The 26,291-nt window shown below is 39.7% G+C and overlaps 1 protein-coding gene and 1 pseudogene across 5 annotated transcripts in view; one reads left to right on the forward strand and one right to left on the reverse strand.

The window, feature by feature from the left end:
* Positions 1–26,291, forward strand: part of NBEA (neurobeachin) — a 975,192-nt gene that overhangs the window by 453,077 nt on the left and 495,824 nt on the right. The gene's annotated exons all lie outside the window — the stretch shown is intronic.
* On the reverse strand, positions 24,460–25,224 carry LOC139005126 (TCF3 fusion partner pseudogene; annotated as a pseudogene).

Genomic DNA, 26,291 nt, shown 5'->3' on the forward strand with positions numbered 1-26,291 from the left:
ACAGACCCCTTAAAGCTAATAGGCATTCTATCAACATTAGTAGGGGAGAAACCAAGATGGCGGCATAGGTTAACGCTGGAGTTTGCTGCCTCGAACAACCACTTCAAAAATACAACTAAAAGACGGAACAGACATCATCCAGAACCACAGGAAGGCTGGCTGAATGGAAGTTCTACAACTAGGAGGAACCGAGAATCAGAGGAGATGCAGTGCTGAAGTAAAATACTAAGCAAATAGTCATTTTATGCTTGTCAAGATATGTAAGGAGATAACCCTAAAAAATTATTAAAGGAAAACCAAGATGGCGGCATAGGTTAACGCCGGAGTTTGCTGCCTCGAACAACCACTTCAAAAATACAACTAAAAGACGGAATGGACATCATCCAGAACCACAGGAAGGCTGGCTGAATGGAAGTTCTACAACTAGGAGGAACCGAGAATCAGAGGAGGCGCAGTGCTGAAGTAAAATACTAAGGTGCGGAGTGCGCGCGGCGCGGGCAGGTGGCTGAGGGCGCGGTTGTCTGTTTCAATCCGGAGGGAGCCTCAGACTCAGAGCTCCAGATCCGGGTGAGTCTCTAGGGACCCAGACTCAAACAGGAGAAGCGGGACTGTCTGGCTATGGTCCCTCCGAGGTTTGCAGCTGTTGCTGGGACAGAGAGGCAGAGCCCCTGGGGACGGACTGAGAGCAGCCATAACTGCTCCCTCCTCCGCCCTGTTCATCCCATGGGACCCGCCCCGCCCAAGCCCTGCACAGAGGCATTTGCTGGATAGCCTCAGGCAAAGGCTAGGTTAGCACCTCCCTAGAGGACACAAGTTCTTCACTGCAAACACAGCTGATTATCACAGCCAGTCGGTCTGGAGGTCAAATCCCTCTAGTATTAACTATAACAATCAAGGCTTAACTACAACAAGACTGCGCACAAAGACCACTAGGGGGTGTACCAAGAAAGCGTAAAAAATGCGGAGACAAAGAAACAGGACAAAACTATCAAGGGAGGATATTGAGTTCAGAACCACACTTTTGAGGTCTCTCAAGAGGCTTCTAGAGTCTGTCGATAAACTTGATGAGATGTACAGGAAATCTAATGAGACCCTCGATGGTGTGATAAAGGACCATCTAGAAAGTAAGCATACACTGACTGAAATAAAGAATATTATACAGACTCCCAACAGCAAACCAGAGGAGCGCAAGAATCAAGTCAAAGATTTGAAATGCGAAGAAGCGAGAAATACCCAACCAGAAAAGCAAAATGAAAAAAGAACCCAAAAATACGAAGATAGTGTAAGGAGCCTCTGGGACAGCTTCAAATGTACCAACATCAGAATTATAGGGGTACCAGAAGATGAGAGAGAGCAAGATATTGAAAACCTATTTGAAGAAATAATGACAGAAAACTTCCCCCACCTGGTGAAAGAAATGGACTTCCAAGTCCAGGAAGCGCAGAGAACCCCAAACAAAAGGAATCCAAAGGGGACCACACCAAGACACATAATAATTAAAATGCCAAGAGCAAAAGACAAAGAGAGAATCTTAAAAGCAGCAAGAGAAAGAAACTCAGTTACTTACAAGGGAATACCCATACGACTGTCAGCTGATTTCTCAACAGAAACTTTGCAGGCCAGAAGGGAGTGGCAAGAAATATTCAAAATGATGAATAGCAAGAACCTACAACCAAGATTACTTTATCCAGCAAAGCTATCATTCAGAATTGAAGGTCAGATAAAGAGCTTCACAGATAAGAAAAAGCTAAAGGAGTTCATCACCACCAAACCAGTATTATATGAAATGCTGAAAGGTATCCTTTAAGAAAAGGAAGAAGAAGAAAAAGGTAAAGATACAAACTGTGAACAACAAATATGCATCTATCAACAAATGAATCTAAGAATCAAGTGAATAAATAACCTGATGTACAGAATGAACTGGTGATTATAATAGAATCAGGGACATAGAAAGGGAATGGACTGACTCTTCTTGGGGGAAAAACGGGTGTGAAAGATGCGGGAAGAGACTGGACAAAAATCGTGCACCTATGGATGAACATAGTGGGTGGGGAGTGAGGGCGGAGGGCGGGGTGGGAGCTGGAAGGAGGGGAGTTATGGGGGAAAAAAAGAGGAACAAATGTAATAATCTGAACAATAAAGATTTAATTAAAAAAAAAAAACATTAGTAGGGAAGGAGGTTCAGTCTTAGGAAACAGTCTGAACAAAGGTCTGGAGATAAGTGAACCTATTATGTGCTCAGACCTGTGACCAGAATCATTTGAGGCACATCCGAAATTAAGTAACCAGATTATATTTATTTAGGCTTGTTTGGTTAGGTGGGGAATTACCCATTTCCAGGCTATGCATGAAACAATACTTTCCTTGAGGGTATCTATACTAATAATAGGGTAATATGCTAATTGGACCGGACGTCTTCCAGACATCCTCCCAGACAAAGCCACGGTGGTGGGGCCGAGGCAGAGGCAGTTAGGGGCATCAGGCAGGCAGGCAGAGTGGTTAGGGGTGATCAGGCAGGCAAGCAGGTGAGCGGTTAGGAGCCAGCGGTCCTGGATTGTGAGAGGGATGTCTGACTGCCATTTTAGGGGTCCCAGATTGGAGAGAGTGCAGGCCGGGCTGATGGACCGCACCCCCATCCCATGCACAAATTTTGTGCACCGGGCCTCTAGTTTTTAGTATAAAATATTGTAGTGTATTAGTAGGACAGAATTGAAGTTGATAAGAAATTTCTAACTTGTGAATAGTATTAAGTGTTTTGCAGTTTTTGCCTTGGCAGGCATGCCTCTATTTTTAGAAAGAATGAAGATAAGGTTTCATTCCTGAATATCTAACAAGTTCCTGCCTTTTTCTCTGGAAGATACCTGACTCCAACTCTCATCTGTGGTATAATATCATATCAAAGTTAAAGGAATAAAATGGACATTTAAAATTTAGGAGTTGCAATGATTGTATCATCTCTATTGCCACAAAGTTTGTAACATCCCTAAGTATAAATAAAAGTTAAGCTAGAGATTGAAAATGTGGTGATGAATAAATATCATTTTCAACTTGGGTCATAATAATGATTTTAAATTATTAGACAATATTCAAGAAAATATAGACATTTTGGAGGGGAAAAAAGAGGTTATAAGTATTAAATAATCAGAAAAATTCCATTTATTGTATGTTGGGGAGAATGTCTACTGAACAAATCTAATAGGAGGGTAGACTCAGCTATTTATTAGCTATGGCATCCCTCTATGAAAATTTAATCAAAGATGTAAAAAGCATAAAATTAAAATTACTTTTTTATCATTTACATGAGGTCTTCTATTGTTGATTTCTTTTACTTCAACTGGAGAAGTTAGGAGGCATAATAAATATTGAGTCAGTCACTTTTATGTTATAAAATATTTTTTTAAGCAACCTATAATGTATGTGATCTAAAACTTTCATTCTCGTATATTAATTAGTTCATATTCAACCCAAAGTATAAACAGAGAAGGAAAATGATGGATGAACAGTAGTTCTGAGTTCATCTGTGTGACAAAGGTTAAATATAAAAATGAGAAATGACAGTCCTATTCTAATGTCTGAATTCTTATAATTCTACTAAAATCGGGACAAAAAGAAATCAGTAACCTTGGCCACTTTTAGGTTAATCCTAAAAGAGTGCTACAGTTTCTGTGGTAAAGGAGGAATGTAGCATATTCTAAATGTTTAGATTTCCCTGCCTCACTGACAGACCACCTCCCTGACCTAAAAGCCCTTTCTATACTTTGCCACAATATCCTCCCTTTTCCTTCTTCCCAGTTATTTTGTTTTGTTTCCCCTCAATTTTATTTTTCCATGTTTATATTATGTAAATTCTTTGGTTACATTATAACAACTTTGAAAAATAGTGTAAACAATGTTCATATGGGGTGTCCCAAATGTATACATACATTTTGAATAATTTTAAAGGCAGTGTTTATTTATTTTTCAAAAATATATTTTTATTGATTTCAGAGAGGAAGGGAGAGAGAGATAGAAACATCAATGATGAGAGAGAATCATTGATTGGCTGCCTCCTACATGCCCCACACTTGGAATCAAGCCCACAACCTAGGCATGTGCCCTGACCTGGAATCGAACCTTGACCTCCTGGTTCATAGGTCTTTGCTCAACCACTGAGCTACACCGGACTGGCATAAAGGCAATATTTATTAAAATACATTTCATTTTCGCCCTGACCGGTTTGGCTCAGTGGATAGAGCGTCGGCCTGCGGACTCAAGGGTCCCAAGTTCGATTCCGGCCAAGGGCATGTACCTTGGTTGCGGGCACATCCCCAGTGGGGAGTGTGCAGGAGGCAGCTGATCGATGTTCCTCTTTGATCGATGTTTCTCACTCTCTATCCCTCTCCCTTCCTCTCTGTAAAAAATCAATAAAATATATTTTAAAAAATAATAATAAAATAAAATACATTTCATTTTCAAAATTGAGCTATCAGCTGTTACAGTGTGTATAAATTTTTGGGGACACCCTGTATATTTCACAGTCCTACAACTATTATATATATTAGTAGGACAAGGGAATGTATATTCTCTTGTTTTTTTTGATATTTTTTTCTTTGTCCTATGTATATTTAAACGTACTTTATTTTTACTAGCTATCATATAATGAGTAACTTTGGTGTCCTCCTTTTCTTTTTTTTTTTAATTTCTTTATTGGTTAAGATATTACAAATGTATCCTCATCCCCCCATTAACCCCCAACCTTCCCCGCCACACACACTCATGCTCTCATCCCCCTGTTGTCTGTGTCCATTAGTTTGGCTTATATGCACGCATACAAGTCTTTTGGTTGATCTCTTCCCCTTACCCCCACCCTCCCCTACTTTCCCTCCAGGGATTGACAGTCTGATCACTGTTTCTCTGTCTTTGGATCTGTCCCTAGTCATCAGTCTATGTTGTTTTCTATATTCCACAAATGAGTGAGATCATGTGGTATTTATCTTTCTCTGACTGGCTTATTTCACTTAGCATAATGCTCTCCAGTTCCATCCATGCTGTTGCAAATGGCAAGAGTTCCTTCTTTTTTAATGCAGAGTAGTATTCCATTGTGTAGATGTACCACAGTTTTTTAATCCACTCATCTGCTGATGGGCACTTAGGCTGTTTCCAAATCTTACCTATAGTGAATTGTGCTGCTATGAACATAGGGGTGCATATATCTTTTCTGATTGGTGTTTCTGGCTTCTTGGGATATATTTCTAGAAGTGGGATCACTGGGTCAAATGGGAGTTCCATTTTTAGTTTTTTGAGGAAACTCCATACTGTTCTCCACAGTGGCTGCACCAGTCTGCATGCCCACCAGCAGTGCAGAAGGGTTTCTTTTTCTCCAAATCCTCTCCAACACTTGTTGTTTGTTGATTTGTTGATGATAGCCATTCTGACAGGTGTGAAATGATACCGCATTTTGTCGTTTTGATTTGCATCTTTTTCTGCGTCAATTGATGCTTTTTCTGCGTCAATTGATATGACTATGTGATTTTTATCTCTCAATTTGTTTATATGATGTATCACGTTTATTGATATGTGGATATTGTACCATCCTTGCATCCCCGGGATAAATCCTACTTGGTCATGGTGTATGATCTTTCTGATGTATTGCTGGATTCGATTTGCTAGAATTTTGTTGAGTATTTTGGCATCTATGTTCATGAGGGATATTGGCCTATAATTCTCCTTTATTGTGTTGTCTCTATCTGGTGTTGGTATTAGGGTGATGCTGGCTTCTGTATGTTTTCTTTCGAAAAGTGTCTATTTAGGTCCGTTGCCCATTTTTTAATTGGATTGTTTATCTTCCTTTTGTTAAGTTGCATAAGTTCCCTGTAAATGTTGGAGATTAATCCCTTATTGGTGATAACATTGGCAAATATGTTCTCCCATGCAGTGGGCTTTCTTGTTGTTTTGCTGATGGTTTCCTTTGCTGTGCAAAAGCTTTTTATTTTGATGTAGTCCCATTTGTTTATTTTCTCTTTAGTTCCCATTGCCCTAGGAGCTGTATCAGAGAAGAAATTCCTTCGGCATGTGTTTGCGATTTCGCTGCCTGTGGATTCCTCTAGTATTTTTATGGTTTCCCATCTTATGTTTAAGTCCTTTATCCATTTTGAGTTTATTTTTGTGTATGGTGTGAGTTGGTGGTCTAGTTTCATCTTTTTGCATGTATCTGTCCAATTTTTCCAACACCATTAATTGAAGAGACTGTCTTGACTCCATTGTATGCTCTTGCCTCCTTTGTCGAATATTAATTGGGCATAGTGGTTTGGGTCGATTTCTGGGTTCTCTATTCTATTCCATTGATCTGTATGTCTGTTCTTGTGCCAGTACCAGGCAGTTTTGAGAACAGTGGCTTTGTAATACAGCTTGATATCTGGTATTGAGATCCCACCTACTTTGTTCTTCTTTCTCAGGATTGCTGCAGCTATTAGAGGTCTTTTTTTATTCCAGATGAATTTTTGGAACGTTCATTCTAGATCTGTGAAATATGCCATTGGTAATTTAATGGGGATTGCATTGAATCTATAGATTGCTTTGGGTAGTATGGACAACTTGATGATGTTGATTCTGCCAATCCATGAATATGGTATGTTCTTCCATCTGTTTATGTCTTCCTCTATCTCTTTTTTCAGTGTCCTGTAGTTTTTCGAATATAAGTCTTTTACCTCCTTAGTTAAGTTTATTCCTAGGTATCTTAATTTTTTTGGTGTGATGGTGAATGGGATTGTTTTTTTAGTCTCACTTTCTGTAAGTTCACTATTGGTGTAAAGAAATGCCTTAGATTTCTTGGCATTAATTTTGTATCCTGCTGCATTGCCAAATTTATTTATTAAGTCTAATAATTTTTTGATGGAGTCTTTAGGGTTTTCTATGTACAGTATCATGTCATCTGCAAATAAGGACAGTTTTACTTATTTTCCAATTTGGATGCCTTTTATTTCTTTTTCTTGTCTGATCACAATGGCTAATACTTCCGGTACTATGTTGAACAGGAGTGGTGAGAGGGGGCATCCCTGTCTTGTTCCTGTTCTTAAGGGAAATGGTTTTAGTTTTTGCCCATTGATTATGATGTTGGCTGTGGGTTTGTCACATATGGCTTTTATTATGTTGAGGTATGATCCTTCTATTCCTACCTTGCTGAGAGTTTTTATCAAGAAAGGGTGTTGAATTTTGTCAAATGCTTTTTCTGCATCAATTGATATGACTATGTGATTTTTATCTCTCAATTTGTTTATATGATGTTTCACGTTTATTGACTTGCGGATATTGTACCATCCTTGCATCCCCAGAATAAATCCTACTTGGTCATGGTGTATGATCTTTCTGGTGTATTGCTGGATTCGATTTGCTAGAATTTTGTTGAGTATTTTGGCATCTATGTTCATGAGGGATATTGGCCTATAATTCTCCTTCATTGTGTTGTCTCTATCTGGTTTTGGTATTAGGGTGATGCTGGCTTCATAGAATGAGCTGGGAAGTGTTCCTTCTTCTTGAATTTTTTGGAATAGTCTGAGGAGGATAGGTTTTAGTTCTTCCTTGAATGTTTGGTAAAACTCCCCTGTGAAGCCATCCGGCCCCGGGCTTTTGTTTGCTGAGAGCTTTTTGATGACTGCTTCAATTTCTCCATAGTTATTGGCCTATTGAGATTTTTAGATTCTTCCGGATTGAGTTTTGGAAGATTGTATTTTTCTAGGAATATATCCATTTCCTCCAGGTTGTCTAGTTTGTTAGAGTAGAGTTGTTCATAGTATATATTAACAATTCTTTGAATTTCTCTGGGGTCTGTTGTTATTTTGCCTCTTTCATTTCTGATTTTGTTTATTTGGGTCCTCTCTCTTTGCTTCTTGGTGAGCCTGGCTAGAGGCTCATCAATCTTGTTTATCCTTTCAAAGAACCAGCTCTTGGTTTCATTGATCTTTTGTATTGTTTTTTTGGTCTCTATGCCATTTATTTCTGCTCTAATCTTTATTATCTCCTTCCTTCTGCTCCCTCTGGGCTTTTTTTGTTGCTCTCTTTCTAATTCTTTGAGTTGTAGAGTTAGATGATTTACTATCATTTTTTCTTGTTTTTTGAGATAGGCCTGCAGTGCTATAAACTTCCCTCTCAGGACTGCTTTCATTGTGTCCCATAGATTTTGGATTGTTGTGTTTACATTGTCATTAGTTTCCAGGGTGTTTCTAATTTCTTCTTTGATCTCATTGGTAACCTAATCATTATTTAGTAGCATGCTATTCAGCTTCCAAGTGTTTGAGTATTTTGGGTTGTTTTTATTGTAGTTTATTTCTAATATTATGCCATTGTGGTCTGAGAAGATGCTTGGTATGATTTCAATCTTCTTGAATTTGGGGAGACGTTGCTTGTGACCCAATATGTGGCCTATTTTTTAAAATGTCCCCTTGTACACTTGAGAAGAACATATATTCCGTGGCTTTGGGGTGAAATGTTCTGAAGATGTCAATTAAGTCCATCTGATCTAGTTAGTCATTTAGGATTGCTGTTTCTTTGCTGATTTTTTGTCTAGAGGATTTATCCAGTGGTGTCAGTGGTATGTTTAAGTCCCCTACTATGATTGTGGTATTGTTGATCTCTCCCTTGTTATCTTCCAGGAGGTTTTTTTATGTATTTGGGTGCTCCTGCATTGGGTGCATATATGTTTATCAGGATTATATCCTCTTGTATCGATCCCTTTAGTATTATCCTTATCTCTTGTTATGGCCTTCACTTTGAGGTCTATCTTGTCGTATATAAGTATTGCTACCCCAGCTTTTTGTTTTCATTTCCATTTGCCTGAAAGATATTTTTCCATCCCTTCACTTTCAGTCTGTGTAAGTCCCTTGTTCTGAGGTAGGTCTCTTGTAGACAGCATATATATGGGTCATGTCTTTTTATCCATTCAGCCACTCGATGTCTTTTGATTGGAGCATTTAGTCCGTTTACATTTAAAGTTATTATTGAAAGGTACTTGCTTGTAGCCATTTCTATTTTTTGTGCCTGTGTTCTTTCTTACCTTTATATTTCTTCTTTTTACAGCATTCCCTTTAGCATATCTTGCATTGCTGGCTTGGTAGTGATAAACTCCCTTAGCCTTTTTTTTTGTCTGCAAAGCTCCTGATTTCTCCTTCAATTTTGATTGATAGTCATGATGGATGAGTATTCTTGGATTCAGTCCTTTGCTTTGCAACACTTTGTATACCTCCTTCCATTCCCTTCTAGCTTAATGTGTTTCTGTTGAGAAATCATTTGATAATCTGATGGGGGATCCTTTTTAGGTAACTCTCTGTGTCTCTCTTGCATCCTTTAAGATTCTCTTTTTGTCATGTACATTTACCATTGTTATTATGACGTGTCTTGGTGTGGGTCTTTTGGGGTTCATCTTGCTTGGGACTCTGTACTTGTGTAACTTTTTTCTTCCCCATATCTGGGAAGTATTCTGTCATTATTTCTTCAAATAGATTTTCTAATCCTTGCTGCTCTTCTTGTCCTTCTGGCAGCCCTATTATACATACGTTACTTCGTTTCATGTTGTCCCAAAGCTCCCTGAGGCTCTCCTCCTGCTTTTTAATTTTTTTCTCCAGTTGCTGTTCCCATTGAGCTTGTTTCTCTACCTTATCTTCTAACTCACTAATTCGGTCTTCTGCTTCTTTTAGTCTACTGTTGAAACCTTCTATGGTGTTTTTGATTGTAGGTATATCACTCATCATTTCTTCCTTATTCTTGCATAGGTTGCTGATTTTCTCATCCATCCAGTGAATGAATTGTACAGCCATTACTCTGAATTCTTTTTCTGTCATGTTGCATGCTTCAATTTCATCAATTTCCTTTCTTGGTGACTCCTCATTTTCTTTTCTCTGGAGGTTGTGTCGTCTCCCCATCTGATTATCTCCAGATGGTTCAAACGTTGAGTTGCATGGGCCTGGGCCATGTGCAGTGGGAGCTTTGCACCACCCTGGTGTCACTGAAGAGCTCTGACACTAAGATGTGTGGTTGTGGTGGGTTGGTGGGAATCAGGCTCGCTCAGAGTCAGCGTTACTAGTGCTCAATGTGGCCTCTTGTGTTCACTTAGAATCAGGGACCCTGCCTGCACCGTGCTGGAACAGATTCCCCCCTGGAGTGTGTTGAAAATCAGCGCCCCCTAGCATGCGCCAGGAGTCAGAGTTCCCCAAGAATCCAGTATCAGAGTCTCTTTTGATTCTCACAGCCTCACATTGAGGATCAGGGTCCCTGTGTGCACATGCACCAAGAATTGGAGTCACTGGCTCTTAGTGTGAATGCACAGGGCATCAGGGATTCCAGGCGCAGGTGATAAGAAACACAGTCAAGTCACTGGTGCTTGGTGCTTCCTCCTCCCCGGAGAATCGGGGTCCCGGGGCCTGTGCTGCATTGGACAAGTTCCCCGTGTTCGCGCCTTAGCCCCTAGGCCAAGGTTCCTACAGCCCACTCTGGGTGGGACCAGTTCCCGGTGTTCGCTAGCTTCCAGGCTAAGGCTCCTGCAGCCCCTGGTCGTGGGACCAGTTCCTGGTGTTTGGGAGCTTCCAGGCTAAGGCTCCCTAGCAGCACTGAGGCCCTGGCAAGGGGTGGGTCTATCAGTTACTATGGCGCTGCCCTCGAGCCTTCGGGGAGGGGAATGGGCTCTGTTACTCACAGAGTTCTGCCGCAGGGATGTCTGGATTCTTGGTGTCCCTGGGTCTGTAGCTATGGTCACAAGTCTCTGTCTCCAGTGGCTGCAGGGTCCTGATTTGCATCTGAGACCAGACCGGGTGGTGCTGAGGCCAGGATCTTAGTCTCGAGCAGCCCTGTTTCTCAAGATGGCATGGTCTTTGTGCCAGCGCTAGCCGCCCAGGAGTGTTCGTGCTGGGAGCGGGGCCCCGCCGTCTAAGACTGCTTGGTTTAGCAGCCCCTTAGAAGACCTGCAGAAAATAGCTGTCCCTAGCTCATACACACACACACCACACACGTCCACACACTCCTCTATCACTCCCTCGAGCTCTCACAGTCTCTCCCTCCCTACCTTCCTGCCAGTCGCCATCTTCGAGACTCCTCCTTTTCTTCAATTGTACATTTCTTCATGATCATGTTTCTGTAGTTTTGTTTTTTAAATGATTATAGAGTCACAAGAAATTTTAAAAATAGTAGTCTTCCTCAAATAATGCTATCTTATATAAATATGATGCAGTATCAAAACCAGGAAATTGATATTGGTAAAATACTGTTAACTAGACTGCAGACATTATTCAGCTTTCAATATTTTGAAATGCATTCATTTGTATGTGCATCTAAAGATCAATGCAATTTCATTATATTGATGTAATTACCACCTCTATCAAAAACAGGATCATTACTGTTACTTCATGTCTTCCCAGTTATTTAAAACTCTTTTTTTTTCATGAAGCTTCTCTGGTTTATTATTATACTAGTGACCAGTCACGCGAAATCATGTGAGACCCAGGACCCCTCCCCCATCCCCCGCACCATGGGACCGCCCCAAGTCCCGGAGTCCCGCCCCACATGGCCAGTGTGCTGTGGGATGGCCCTGAGTCCAGGGCCATGGAAACCCCAGCAGAAGCCACGCAGAGCGGCCACTGTCCCGCCCCTGCTGTGTGCGCATTATGGTATGAAGGTCAATTTGAATATTACCTCTTTATTATATAGCAGTGATGGCGAACCTATGACCCGCGTGTCAGAGGTGACACATGAACTCATTTTTTTTGGTTGATTTTTCTTTGTTAAATGGCATTTAATATATAAAATAAATATCAAAAATATAAGTCTTTGTTTTACTATGGTTGCAAATATCAAAAAATTTCTATATGTGACACGGCACCAGAGTTAAGTTAGGGTTTTTCAAAATGCTGACACGCTGAGCTCAAAAGGTTCGCCATCACTGTTATATAGGATGGTTCTACTCACTCCATCATTCCCCTTAGCATTTAAAGTACATATATCTAGATAGTAAATATATGTACCTGTTGTACATGTTTACATGTTTTAATTGGATAACCTTATAGGTGATAAAGGCATGATTTTCTTTATTCATTAAATAGGAATTTCTTTTAGACTAAGTATCATATCCAATATATCCTCTCTTTTTAAACCATTCTATTCAGCCAATAAAAAAAATAAGTATTATATAGTCTCATCACCATATTTATTTAACATTTATTGAGAGCATTTTAAATCATAGAATGTTTATTTAAAACTATCCAAAAGGAAAAACTACTTAAGGATAGCACAAAAACCTTAAGTCTTCCAAGGTCACTTTATAGATATTTTTTTAAATTATGCTACATATTTACACCATAACAAAGTTTATTTTTCTGTTGCCAATGATGTCTTCTGTTTTGCTCACTATTGTGTCATCCACATCTAGAACAATGTTCAGCACATAGTATAGATATGTATTAATTACTTATTGAGTTAATTCATGAGTAAAAGAAAAACAGTCCTCAATATTATTTGATTATTTTTTAAAATTGTGGTAAAATAGATATTTTTTATAAGTGCCATTGTAACCATTTTTTTTGTTAATCCTCACCTGAGGATAATTTTTCCATTGATTTTTAGAGTGAACGTAAGGAATGGGGGAGAGAGAGAGAGAGAGAGAGAGAGAGAGAGAGAGAGAAATATCAATGTGAGAGAGACACATGGATTGATTGCCTCCCTTACATACCAGACCTGGGTCCAGGGTTCCAGCTTGCAACTGAGGAAAGTGCCCTTGACAAGAATTAAACTCATGACCCTTCAGTCTATGGGCTGACACTCTAACCATGAGCAAAACTGGCTAGTGCTTAACCACTTTTAAGTGGCATTAATTCAGTGGCATTAATTACATTCACAATGTTATATAACCACCACCATTATTTATTTCCAAAAATTTTAACACCCCAAACAAAAACTCTGTACCCACTAAGCAGTTATTCTCTATATGTCTCTCTCCGAAATTCTCTAATTTACTTTTTCTCTATGATTTGCCTATTATCAGTATTTGATAAAAGTGGAATCATACCATATTTGTCCTTTGTGTCTGGTTTATTTTTCTTAACATAATATTTTCAAGGTTAATTCCTGTAACATGTATCAGAACTTCATTCTTTTTATGGTTGAATGATATTCTATTCTTTGTAAAGTTCTACATTTTATATAGCCATTAATCTTTTGATAGACACAGGCTGTTTCCACCTTTTGACCATTGTAAATAATGCTGCTATTAACATTGGCCTACAAGGATCTATTTGAGTTTATATTTTCAATTCTTTTAGGCTTATGCCTAGGAATGGAATTTCTGAATCATGTGCTAATTCTATGTTTAACTTTTCAAGGAATTGCCAACCAGTTTTCCACAATGGTTGCCCCATTTTACATCTTCATGAGGAATGGACATGTTTTCCAATTATTTCATATCATCTCCAACACTTAACTCTTTTTTTGTCTGTTTTAATTTGGGGTTGCTGCTGTTTTTCATTTTAGTCATCTTAGTAAGTGTGAAGTGATGTCTTCTGGTTTTGATGTGTATTTCCCTAAGACTAATGTTGCATCTTCTAATGTACTTATTGGCCATGTGAATGTTTTATTTGGAGAACTGTCTATTCCAGTTATTTCCCAATTTTTAAATTGGGTTTTTATTGTTGAGTTGTACATGTTTTTAATTTATTGATTATTAAACCCTTATCAAGTATATGATATGAAGAGATTGTCTCCCATTCTGTAGGTTATTTTCATTTTCTTGATGTAGTGTTTTTGCACAAAAGTTTTTAATTTTAATAATGTCCGATTTATCTGTTTTTGTTGTTATTGTTACCTGTGCTTTGGTATCCTATTTATTAACTCACTTTAAGTCATTATTAACTCATGTATATGGGTATATACATACATATGTGTATGTGTGTGTGTATATATATATATATATATATATATATATATATATTTGCGTTTTAAATTAATTTCATAATTTAGTAATCTACTGAGATCCTGGAAATCCTTTTTTTATTGTTGTTGTTAATCCTCACCTGAGGATATTTTTCCATTGATTTTTTTAGAGAGAGTGGAAAGGAGGGTGAGAGACAGATAGAGAGAAACATTGATGTGAGAGAGACACATCGATTGGTTGCCTCCCACATGTGCCATGACCAGGGTCAAGGATAGAGCCTGCAACTGAGGTACGTGCCCTTGACTGGAATCAAAGCAGGTACTCTTCAGTCTATGGGCAGAGGCTCTATCCACTGAGCAAAACCAGCTAGGGCCTGGGAATACTCTTTATATTTATGTGATACACAAGTTTTCTTTTAGTAACCAACTAGATATATTTGCATATTTCCTAATGGTTTTTCTATGGTTGACTTTCATATCAGTAATATTTTTGAACTGATCATTGATTATTCATTTCTTACATTCAGTTTTTCCTGTCATGCTTTTAGTAAGATGTTCATAAAAATAAACAATAAAAATGAGAAAAGAGAAAAAACCATGATGGGGGCAGAGGTAACAGCATTTACTCGCCACCTCCCACAACCACATCTAATTTACAACTAAAATATAGAACAATCATCATTCAAAACCAACTGAAGCTGGCTGAATGGAAGTCCTACTACTAAAGAAGTGAAGACGAAAGCACATTGAGACTGATAGGAGAGCAGAAGTGCTGGACGGGCTGGTCTGACACCCACATGTGCAGGGTTTTTTTTTAATTGGGAGGGAGATCATCCCTGCAGAGGCTGCCTCTGAGGAGTTAGGGTACCCAGCCCCACACTAGACCCCCAGCCCAGGTTTCCAGAGCTTGGAAGAGAAGTTCCTATAACTTTGGGCTGTAAAAACCTGCAGGGATTGTGGTTGAGTGACATAAAGGATGCTGGAGACCTGGGCTGACTGGAGCCATATCTGAGTCTTCATCTGCCTGGCTCACAGTTTGCTCTGTTCCTGAGACCCTGCTCCATCCAATTGGCAACCCCACCTAAGTTCTTTGTAGCAGCTTTTCCATATGAATGCACTGTCCTGGCTCAGGCTTCAGACTTTCCTAAAATCTCTCAAACAAGCTGCAAACAAGGTGTCACCATGCCCCAAAACTATCAATAAAAGGCCCAAGACCTGGCACTAGCACCAGCCTGCTTTGCTTCACAGCTGGACCTCACCTGGGCACTTCCAAACCCAATACAAACAGCAGTCATGTGCAGATCTCTCTGTAGCTCCTGCCTGGAAGCCCTAGAGCCAATGTACCTGATGGACAGCTTCAGACCATACCTGATTACAACTCTACACATCCACAAGTGACACAATCAAGGAGCAGACTCGGTGAGCACCAAAGCCCCACTAAGCAAGTACTGCTCCATAGGGGTGTTTCCTGCACAACTCTCCTACTGTAGTTGCAGTTGGTCCGCACAGCCAATTGGTCAGGAGGTGACACCAAAAGTAATCAAGGCTCAGCTACAACATAACTATGCACACAGCCCACACAGGGGTGCACTTACACTGCCCAGCTCAGGTGACTGGGGAGGCTGAGCCACTGGGCCCTACAGGATACCTATTATACAAGGCCACGCTTAACAACTCCAGGAGACATAGCAGCTCTACCTAATATATAGAAACAAACACAGGGAAACAGCCAAAATGCAGAGACAAAGCGACATGTCACAAATGAAAAAATAGAAGCAAGCAAACTACTGCATACAGAGTTTAAAACCCTGCTTATAAGGTTACTCAAGGGACTTCGTGAGATTTTCAAGGATCTTAGTGAGAATGTCAAAGACATGAAAAAGGACCAAGCCAGAAATTAAGAATACACTAACTGAAATAAAGAATAATTTACAGAGATTCAACAGTAGAGTAGAAGATTCCGAGAATCAAATCAACAATTTGGAATATGAGGAAGTAAAAAAACACCCAATAAGAAGAGCAAAAAGGAAAAAGAACCCAAATATATGAAGATAGTAGTGTATGAAGCCTCCGGACAGCTTCATGTCTACCAAAATTTGCATTATGGGGGTGCCAGAAGGAGAAGAGAGAGAGAGCAAGATATTGAAAAACCTATTTGAAGAAATAATGACAAAACCTCCCCTACCTGGTGAAAGAAATAAACTTACAAGTCCAGAAAGCACAGAGATTCCTAAACAAAAGGAACACAAAGAGGCCCACCCCAAGACACATCATAATTAAAATGTCAAGGGTTAAAACAGAATCTTAAAAGTCACAAGAGAAAAGTAGTTAGTTACCTGCAAGGGAGCACCCATATGACTGTCAGCTGATTTCTCAACAGAAACTTAGCAGGCCATAAGGGAATGGCAAGAAATATTCAAAGTGATGAATAGCAAGGACCTTCAGCCAAGATTACTTTACCCAGCAAAGCTATCATTTAGAATTGAAGGTCAGATAAAGAGCCTCACAGACAAGAAAAAACTAAAGGAGTTCATCACCACCAAACCAGTATTACATGAAATGTTGAAGGGTATTTTTTAAGAATAGGAAGAAGAAGAAAGAAGAAAGAAAGAGAAGGGGAAGGGGCAGGGGAAGGGGAAGGGGAAGCAGAGGGGGAGGGGGAGGGAAAGGAGGAGGAGGAGGAGGAGGAGGAAGAGGAAGAAGAAGAAGAAGAAGAAGAAATATAACAATAAAATGGCAATACATACATATCTATCAACAGTTGAATCTAAAAATCAAAATAAACAAGGAATCTAATGAACAAAATAAACTGGTGAATAAAATAGAATCAGAGGCATGAAAACATGGAACAGACTGACAAATCTCAGAGGGAAGGGGGAATTCATGCACGGGGCTCGGCCCTTGCAGCCAGGGTGGCTTGCCTCTGCCCTTGCAGCCGTGGCTTCCTCCAGAAGGTCATTTGGCTGTCTGGTCTAATTAGCATATTACACTTTTATTATTATAGATATGCATTACCTATGGACACAGACAATAGGGTAGTGAAAGCCTGGGACACGGCAGGAACTGGGTGGAGGAGGCAATGGGAGTAAAAAGGGACATCTGTAATACTCTCCACAATAAAGATTTAAAATTTTAAAAAGATGACAAAAGATACTTTGAATACTTGCATATGTTCTTCTTAGTTTATTTTATATATATCTGTAGATATATATGTATTGAAAGCATTACTCATCTGTTCGTCTTTCTACATAATATATTTTTGCTTTAGCCCATGTACTTATTAACTTTTCTAACTTTTTGCACAGAATTTATAAGCTTGCCAGTTGAAATGAGCATTCATTATGAAAAATTTTGCTGAACATATCTACTTATTTTAGAGGCAGTTTAAGATAAGTAGACGTTAAGATACAGGAAGTAAAAAACCAGTTCTGAAGTTCCAGAAAACTTAAGATCTCAATTTTACTTCCTATTTTTACCTTGAAATATTTTTCATATTTTGAAAAATTTTGACATGGATTGAGTCTCCAAGGATATTAACTTGTTTTTTAAATTTTATACAAAGCAAAAGGGAATGAGAAATGTGCATTAAGCTGCCATAGAGGAGGAAAAACTGGTGGGCAAAAGAAATTACATCCTGAGTCTGAGATTTCTACTAGGTCGTCTAACTACCATAAAATGATTGTGAAGAGAACATCGGGATTTAATTGTCATCCTTCTGGAACTTATTTGTCTTCAAAGTTTTTCGTTTCAAAGGATCCTTAACTTGATATCCAATTCTCTGAAAAAGTCCTTCATCTTTAGGAAATTTTATGCATCCATGTAGAAGAGTTAAAGAATTGTGACAAAACTGTCTTAAAGCCTTGGCAGTTCTCTACAGGCATTTAAACCCAGTTTAGTATGTTTCCTTGTGAAGATAAGAGCTCAGTGCCTATGGTAACATATTTTTTCTTACGACTGTTCATTTTCTTTAATAGTGGGGTGAGTTTGTGTGTGTGAGTGTTTTCTGAAATGGCAGAAGACTTTCTGGAATGATTTGTAGATAAGATTTTGAAATAATACTTTTTTGTTGTCATTGCCAAGCAATTATCTTTATTGAAATGACAATCAATTATTTTTATCTCCTTGTATACATTCTCATGTATGCCTTTTCATTGTTTTAAGCAATTTCTTTAAGCCTACATGTAAGAGAATTGTTAGAGTGTTAGGACGGTATTTAAAGTATTCATTTCCTGTCTAGATATCCCATTTGTTAACTCTCATGGTACTTTATACTTGAGAAACCACAGCAAACAAATATTCAAAACTCCTCTATGCTTTGTACTTTTGTTGTCACAAAGTTTTACATTTCTCCCTTTTCAGTATTTTCCCAAATTATTTTTGAAACTCCTAGAATCACAATGATGTGCATTTAAGAAAACAAAACCAAAATTGCTTCAGTGTAAAAGAATATAATCATTGCCTAACCTAATTCATTACTCACATTTTAATACATTCATTATAAGCTAACACGTCAGTCTTACAAAAATACCATTTATCACAATGCAATACCATGTTAGAGTTTCAAAGGATCTTAAGGGTGGCCTTAGTTTAGAGATGTGTATATTTTAATAATTATGACATAAATTTTGATGAAATTATAATATAATAGTATACTATTTTACAAAGGAAATTTAATTGAACAATTTGAAGGAAAATATACACATCACTTTATGACAACTATATTACCCAACTTTAGGTACTTTGGGATTTTATGAGTGCAGGATTGTCTAGAGGGAGAAATGACCTAAGTCACTGGTTTTGAACACTACCTTCACATTAAAATTATTTGGGAAGCTTTAAAATAATACTGATTCCTGGGCCCTATTCTTAGATATTTTTCTGATTTAATTGGTACATTTTAACAACTCCCTTGTTGATTCTTTTGTTCAGGCAAAATTGGGAACCTCAGATTTAAGTGATTTCATAGATTTGCAAGGATTAAATCATTCAACAACAAAAATAACATTGAGAACATACAGTATGCCAGTCACTTGCTACTTACTGGGTATACATAGTTAAATAAAACAAGATCCTTCCTTTCATTAAGAAGTTTATGATCTAGTGGGGGGACATATGTATAAGTAGATCACTACAAAATATAAATAATTCTATTTAAGAGAGAATGTTCTCTGATTAATAAAAATACAAAATATTAAGTACTGAGGAAATAATGATTCTAGGTTGATCCTATTTCCCATTTCCAAAGTTTTAAAATTATTTCATTGACACACTTAAAGATTTATTACTTTGCCATCATGAACCCTTAGTATTGCCCTTTTCCATAGGAATAACCATTAAAAAAATCATCTATAGTTTGGGATAACTGAAGAATATGCTAGTTGTTACATTTTTCCTATAGGATACTTTTTTTCCCATTCCACTTTTTTTCCTTTGCACTTCTTAATTTTTGTTGACTGCTCAATTCTGTGTACCATATTTTACCAAGGATGTAAAGAGATTGGATTTTCATCTAAATGCCCTCAAAAGTTGTGCTACTTTCACAACTGTCATTCATAAATCTTTAAACAAAATTTAAAAAACACATTCAATCCTGATATTTTCTGTGGGGAAAAATATACTTGTGAGGAATATTTTGTCCTCCCTTTTTCTCTTTCTCATTTAGTATTTTCTTTATTAGTTGAAAGAAATAAACTTGTATTTTCTTTATTGCCATATGAAATAAATTTGTTGAAAATTCACCAAAATAATTAAAACTAAAATAAATGTCTTATGCTAAATATCAGAAAACAGCTGGTAAAAACTCATGTTTAAAATTTATAGTTTCATTGCTACTTGTGTGGCTTAAATCCTCACTTCTCCAGCTCCTCTCCTGAAGCATCCCCCTGGGACACAGTGGATAGCAGGGAGGAGTTGAAGGGCTGACACAAACTGTACCCACACAACCCACCATAAGCACAAACATTCTTTGTTCTTATATTTTAAATTCATATTTAACTATATTCTTTTATTGCTTATAATCACGATTTAAATTACTTGGCTTTTTTTTTTTCTCTTAGACACTAGGGGGATGAGTTTATCCAGGGCATTAGTTTATCTCCTGCCTGTGATTTTTATATCTCCTATAACAATTTCAAAAACAAAAGCTTTCACAAACCTCTTTCTTAAGGAAAGGCAATTAGCACCATTTTTGTGACCTTACAATTTGTTCATATTTAATGTAGTTAACAGAGATGGCCTTGACAAATTGAAATTGTGTAAATTGGTCATTATAGTTGATAGGGAACTTTAAAAAACATTCAAAAACTAAATTACACTCTAATATTAGGTAGAATATACTTTGGCTCTTCCTTGGGTCAAGGCCTGCAGAGCTAGTCTTGTACTTCCAGCCATAGCACATTAATGCATAACTCAGTAGGCTTCTGTGTCATAGAAAAAAATATTCATGTTTGGCAGGCAAATAAGTAATAGAATTTGAAAAAAACAATACCAGGGAGTATAATATTCATTAAATTTTATACATAAGGATATTTTTCTTTCTTTTCCATCCTGTCACTAACCTTCTAGAATTAAAGTCTTGCTGCCTTAATGCTGTAGTATAGTCTCTGAAAATTATATCATCTATTTCTTCTGCCCCTACAGTTATCACAGATGAGTAAAATATGGCTCTTTGTTCAAAGATGCACTACCTAAAGTCTAATCATATTATGTGCACATAAAACATATAAAGAGTAAACTGAGGTTGCAGGCATATGGAAAACACTATTAAACAAGTTAGTGTTGAACTCCTATATTGGAAAATTGGTATTTCAGCTTATGTTGTTTGAAAATCCTGTTATCAGATAAGTATTTGAGATTTACTCATGTCTGAGGACAGAAGATCAGGACAATCAGAGGTAGCAGAAGAGGTAGATAGATAGGCAACCTCTTAAACTTCCTGTAAAGGTTTGGAGAAGAACAGAAAATATCTGAGACAGAAAGAGAGAGGGAAAGAAAGGAGAGGGAGGGAGAGAGGGAGAGAGAGAGAAAGAGAGAGAGAGAGAGAGAGAGAGAGAGAGAGAATTCTTCCTTCTTTTTGTGATCAGCATGCTTTTTCATGTCTTCACAGAAAAAGAACCCAGTTGGTCTGTGCTTCCACAGAAGAAACGCTGTGTTAGGTTAGTTAGGAGCATCCTTAACAGGGACATTCTTAAAAATTTATCTTCATTTTTATAGTATTACAGATGTCCCCTCCTTTTTCCCCATTGACCCCCTCTTTCCCACTCCCATCCCCTCCCTGGGCCCACTATTGTCTGTGTCCATGGGTTGTGTATATTTTAAAAGATTACATTACCTGTCACATAGCTTTATATCCTATAAATAAAAGCCTAATGTGCTAAGTGTCCAGTCATCCGGTCATCCATTCAACCAATCAAAGTGTAATATGCTAATGATATGCTAAGACTGCTCAAATGCTCGTTATGACATTCACTGACCACCAGGGGGCAGATGCTCCAACCAGTAGGTTAGCTTGCTGCTGGGCTCTGGCCCATTGGGACTGCATGAGAGAGGCCGGACACGCCCTGGAGCCCTCCCACGGTCCCTCCCTAGCTGGCCAACCTCCCATGTCCCTCTCCAGCCCCAATCATGCACCGGTGGGGTCCCTAGGCCTGCCCTGCACCCTCTCACAATCCAGGACCTCTTGGGGGATGTCGGAGAGCCGGTTTCAGCCCAATCCCACAGGCCAGGCCAAGGGACCCCACTGGTGCACGAATTCATGCACTGGGCCTCTAGTCTCTAATAATAACAATGGGGAATTGCATGTGAATGCAGCTTACCCAATAAGTCACTAATAATATTTATTGAGTATTACTTATATGGCTTGTTTTCAGCAGGTGGTAACAATGAAAATTATAATAGGATATAGGATTTAAAACCACATTTTTCTCTTCATCATAAAAACAAGAAGCTATCTTTCTCTCAAACTCCTACCAAAATTTTTCTTAGCTTTAACTGCAAAATTTTTTGAACGAGTATATTTCTAGCTCTACACTCTTTTCTTCAATTACCTTTCATTCATCAAACCAGTTCAATCAGGCTTTCATCTACTGAATTCTAGTTACCAAATCCCAGGACCTCTCCTGCATCCTCATCATACCTAACATTTTTGACACGTGGAAAAATTAACAATGTAACAATATACAAACAAAAGTAATGATAGGTTTCTAATGCCTAATCTGCAAAATTTAGAGAATAAAATGAAAAAGGACACAGTCCCACCAGCACAGAAAGGTTCAGGAAATTTCATTGGGCAAGAAGACTTCAGCCCTCTTTTTTCAGGTAGGAAACTTTGAGAAAATAGCAACTCTAACTTCAGGCCTTTGAGGAGGATAGCTAACTCAAATACAAAGCCTGTCAGTGGCATTCTCATTGAACAAATTAAAGAATTGTATTGCCTGCTAATCCATAAAAAACAATTCTGGAGGAAAAAATACATGCATTGTAATAATAAATTTCCATATATAATTTTTTGATAAGTCTTCCATATTCAAAACTTCTCTGTAATCTGGTAAAATTAACTATTTCCTTCTTGACAGTCTATTAGTCTGCATGCCATACAAGTCTCCTGATTCTTTATAGAAACTGTGTTAGTTTTGTAATAGTTTTGTTACACTGTTATAAAAGAAAAAGCTTAATTTTGAAATAATTTTAAAATTTGTGTAGGTAGTTTAAAGACATAACAAAGCAAAACAAAAATCAGAAACCTGCTTCACCCCTGAGACACATTTAGTTGAGGCAGCTATTTTGCATTCTTTTAGCTCTTTACCATGTTATTAATCAGTATTTTCTAAATAACATTGTATAGCAATGTCCTTGGTTTTCCACTTTTTTTTCATTTTGACTTTATTAAAGCATTTTATTCTTATAACACTGTCACCTACTCCCTACTAAAAAATAAGAGGAAGGGACCTGAAGTTGTGTTCCGAGTTATTCTGTCCTAACCATGAAGCTTTGACTACTTCATTACAAAAGAATTTTCATCTAACTTTGTAATCCAATTAAAGAGATCAAGAAAAAAGAAAGAAAAAAGAAAGGGGGTGATCCCTATGTTTCTCAGCTTTTGCCCACTATTATTACATTACAGTTTTCGAGCCCATCAGTATTCCTTGCAAATACCATTTTTTGTGTGAAATTAACTGCTGTTTTGCTACTTGCTTTTTTTTTTACTACGTTTTCTATATGACTATCATTAAATTTCCCCCAAACTTTCCAATTGCACTGAAAGCCTACTCTAAATATAATGCATATCAAATATTATCTGAAACCCTGCTTAACAAGATAACACTCTTGGTACTTATATTTACCATTATTTGGAGAATTCTCATGGCCTCTTTCCTGTGCCAGATTTACAGTTTCTTAGATATGTGTATACTGCTTTTCTGATTTCTTCCCTTGTAGTAATATTTTGAGTTGTTCATATGTATTTGAACTTTTCCACCTCATGAGCACTTGGTGGGTTTGCACTCCCTTGCTCCAAGAAACTGAGACTTCAGTTATTTACTTTCTTTGATTGGTGAAAAGTGCTAAGTGACATGTGTTACTTCTGGGCAGAAGCTACAAGAGCAAGTGATGCCTAAACCCATTCTCTTTTTCCTCCATCTTAGTTGCTGATAACATTCCAGACAACGGCCACATTGCTGGTCTGGCTCCTGAAAGAGAATGACTACAATGTAGAACAGAACACAAGCAGTGAATATGGAACTTAAGGAAGAAATAACCCTTGTTTCCAAAGCCCCTGAGATTTGGGCACTGTCACATTATAATCTTGTCTCTCCTTTTTTATGTACTCTTTCATTTTGGCAGAGCACACTATCAATAGGTTCTTGAAAGAAGTGGGTGAAAAATAAATGTTTATGCATGTCTGAAAATATAATTGTTTATCTTCATACTAGAGGCCCAGTGCACAAAAATTTGTGCACTCGGGTGGGTCCCTCAGCCCGGCCTGTGCCCTCTCGCAATCTGGGGCTCCTTGGGGGCCCCTTCCCCTGGCTGCTGGCACCAGTTTTCCTCCGGTGCCCGGAACCCAGGCCTTCGCTCTTCACCGGGAGGGGCCCGCTCGATGGGCGAGGGGCTTAGCTCTTTTAAAAATACTTCTGAATGTTTGGTAAATAACCCTGTAGGGAATCTACTTTCTGAAACATGTTGGTTGTTAAGGGCTGATTTGGGTAATCAACAAAATGTATGTTAAAATCCTAATCCCCAGAACCTCAGAATGTACCTGTATATGGAGATAAGATCTTTAAAGAGGGGATTACATTAAATTGAGGCAGTTCCAGTGGGACCCTTAGCCCATCTCACTGAAGTCCTTATAAGAAGAGGAATGTTGGGGTCCTGCCCCAGCAGGTCCAGGGGCTCCCAAAGGTGTGGATGGAGTCGGCGAAGAAGGAATGACACAGAGGCAGCGTTCAGGTGATCATCATAGCCAGGTTCTCTTTTTATTGTCCTGTTACATCTATATTTATACTATTTGATCCTATAAGCATGCCTCTATAAGCTTTTCTTTTGCCGAGGATAGCATGGGGTCCGTTTATTGGGGGGTCAGTCAAAGGGGGAGCTGGCTAGGGTGGGGTATGGTAGCAACTTGTCTGGCCCCCGAGAAACCCAACTTGAGTCCAGAGCCTCGACCGCTTTGAAGCCAAAGTCTTCCTCCACCTTTATCTGCACGGGGGCCAGCTCCGGAGTCAGCAAGACTCCCGCCCGGCCCCCTCCCGGTGGCACTCGCCACCTCTTCCGCCCACTGGGTCCCTCGCCAGGGGCTGGGCTGCTGGCTTCTGTGGGCACTGGCATCCTCCTGGAAGGGGAGAGCTCCTCTTTCTCCAGAGGCTCGTTCTCAGAGTTGCCTGGGGTGGGGGCGTCTGTGCCCTGGCTGTCCTCGTCCTCCAGTAAGATGGTGAACTGGCTGGCCCGGTAGTCATCGCCTTAGGAGTCCAGCACCTTCATGAGGAACCTCCGCTCCTGCTGGAGTCTCCGTGTTATCCTCTATATCTGATGGAGCCTGTTCAGGACCCACTCGTTCACCTGCTCGATCTCCCTGCAGCGCCGACCCAGCGCCTGGTACTTCCTGTGATTGAGTTCCCATTGGCGCCACCGTTGCCGGCCTTGGGCTGCCTCCTCCTCTTCGTCTCACTCCTGGAGGATGGAGCTGCCCAGACCCCCAGACACGAACTCCACTTCGGTCTCAAGCTCGCTCTCCAGGATGTGACCACTGAACAACGGAGGCAGTGCCAGCTGCCAGCCAGGAGGTGCTGAGAACTCCTCAAAGCCCACGGCTGCCATGGACCCCTCTCTCTGCTCCAGCTCCATTTCTCCCTGGCTCCCGGCGCAGAACTTCCAACCTTGCAAGCCTCTAGTTTAAAGTGGCTTGCAAAACGACACAGCCCATCCCGTTTCACAGCCAGGCACCCAGGCCCTGGCCGCTAAGCCTCCTGGGAGTTGTAGTTCTCTATTTCTGGCTTGCCTCCCTCGCCCCACCCCCACCCCGAGTCCCAACTGAAAGGCCCTGCTGGCTGGTCTAACCCTGCGGCCAGGCATCTAAGTCACCTCCGGTCTTTATTCCTGTCCCGACACCTCGCCATCTGACCAGGGAGACTCTCCTCTTGGGAGGCCCCTGGGTCTCCTTCTGGGTCTCCTTCTGGGTCTCCTCAGCCCAGGCACCGGATCCCATGCCCCAGCGGCAACACAGCCCCCACGCCTGGGTCTCCTTCTGGGTCTCCTGCTGGGGCCTGGCTGCATCGCCCCCTGGGACCGGATGGTGTCCCCAGGCAGCTATGCAGCCTGGCCTCTGGACCCGCCTCTGGGTGTTCTCCCATCACTGGTGATCAGTGATCTGAGAAGCCAGGCAGGGCAGGGAAGAGGCAGACATCCGCCTCTTCCCTGCCCCACCCAGCTTCTCCGATTACTGGCCCAGGGCCGGCAAAGGTGGCCAGGTTCTCCTATCACAGAAGACAGCAAAGGTGGCCTGGCTTCTCTGAGCAAAGGCAGCTTGGTTCTCTGGCTCTTGGCTGCCACCTGGGTTTCCAATCGCTGTCAGCAGCAGGTGGCTTCTTCCCTCCTTCCCCTTTCACCTCCCAGGATTGCGCCTACATATGCAACCTACGTATGCAAATTAACCACCACCTGTTTTGGCAGTGAATTTGCATATTGCCCTGATTAGCCAATGGGAAGGGTAGTGAAGTTACGGTTAATTACCATGTTTCTCTACTATTAGATAGAATTTATTGATAGTTTAGCTGGATATTGTGCTTGACTATTATGCTTTTGATAATTTTGAAGGTATTATGTTCTTTCCTCCTGTCTTCTTGTTTTGGTGTTGAGAAGTCTAGTGTCCTTCTCATCCTTGATTCTTTATTTAAACATTTTTTTTCCTGTTA

Source organism: Myotis yumanensis, unplaced genomic scaffold (assembly GCF_028538775.1).
Source record: "Myotis yumanensis isolate MYYU_CA2020_CCGP unplaced genomic scaffold, mMyoYum1.0.hap1 SCAF_3, whole genome shotgun sequence".
NCBI classification, from domain to species: domain Eukaryota; kingdom Metazoa; phylum Chordata; class Mammalia; order Chiroptera; family Vespertilionidae; genus Myotis; species Myotis yumanensis.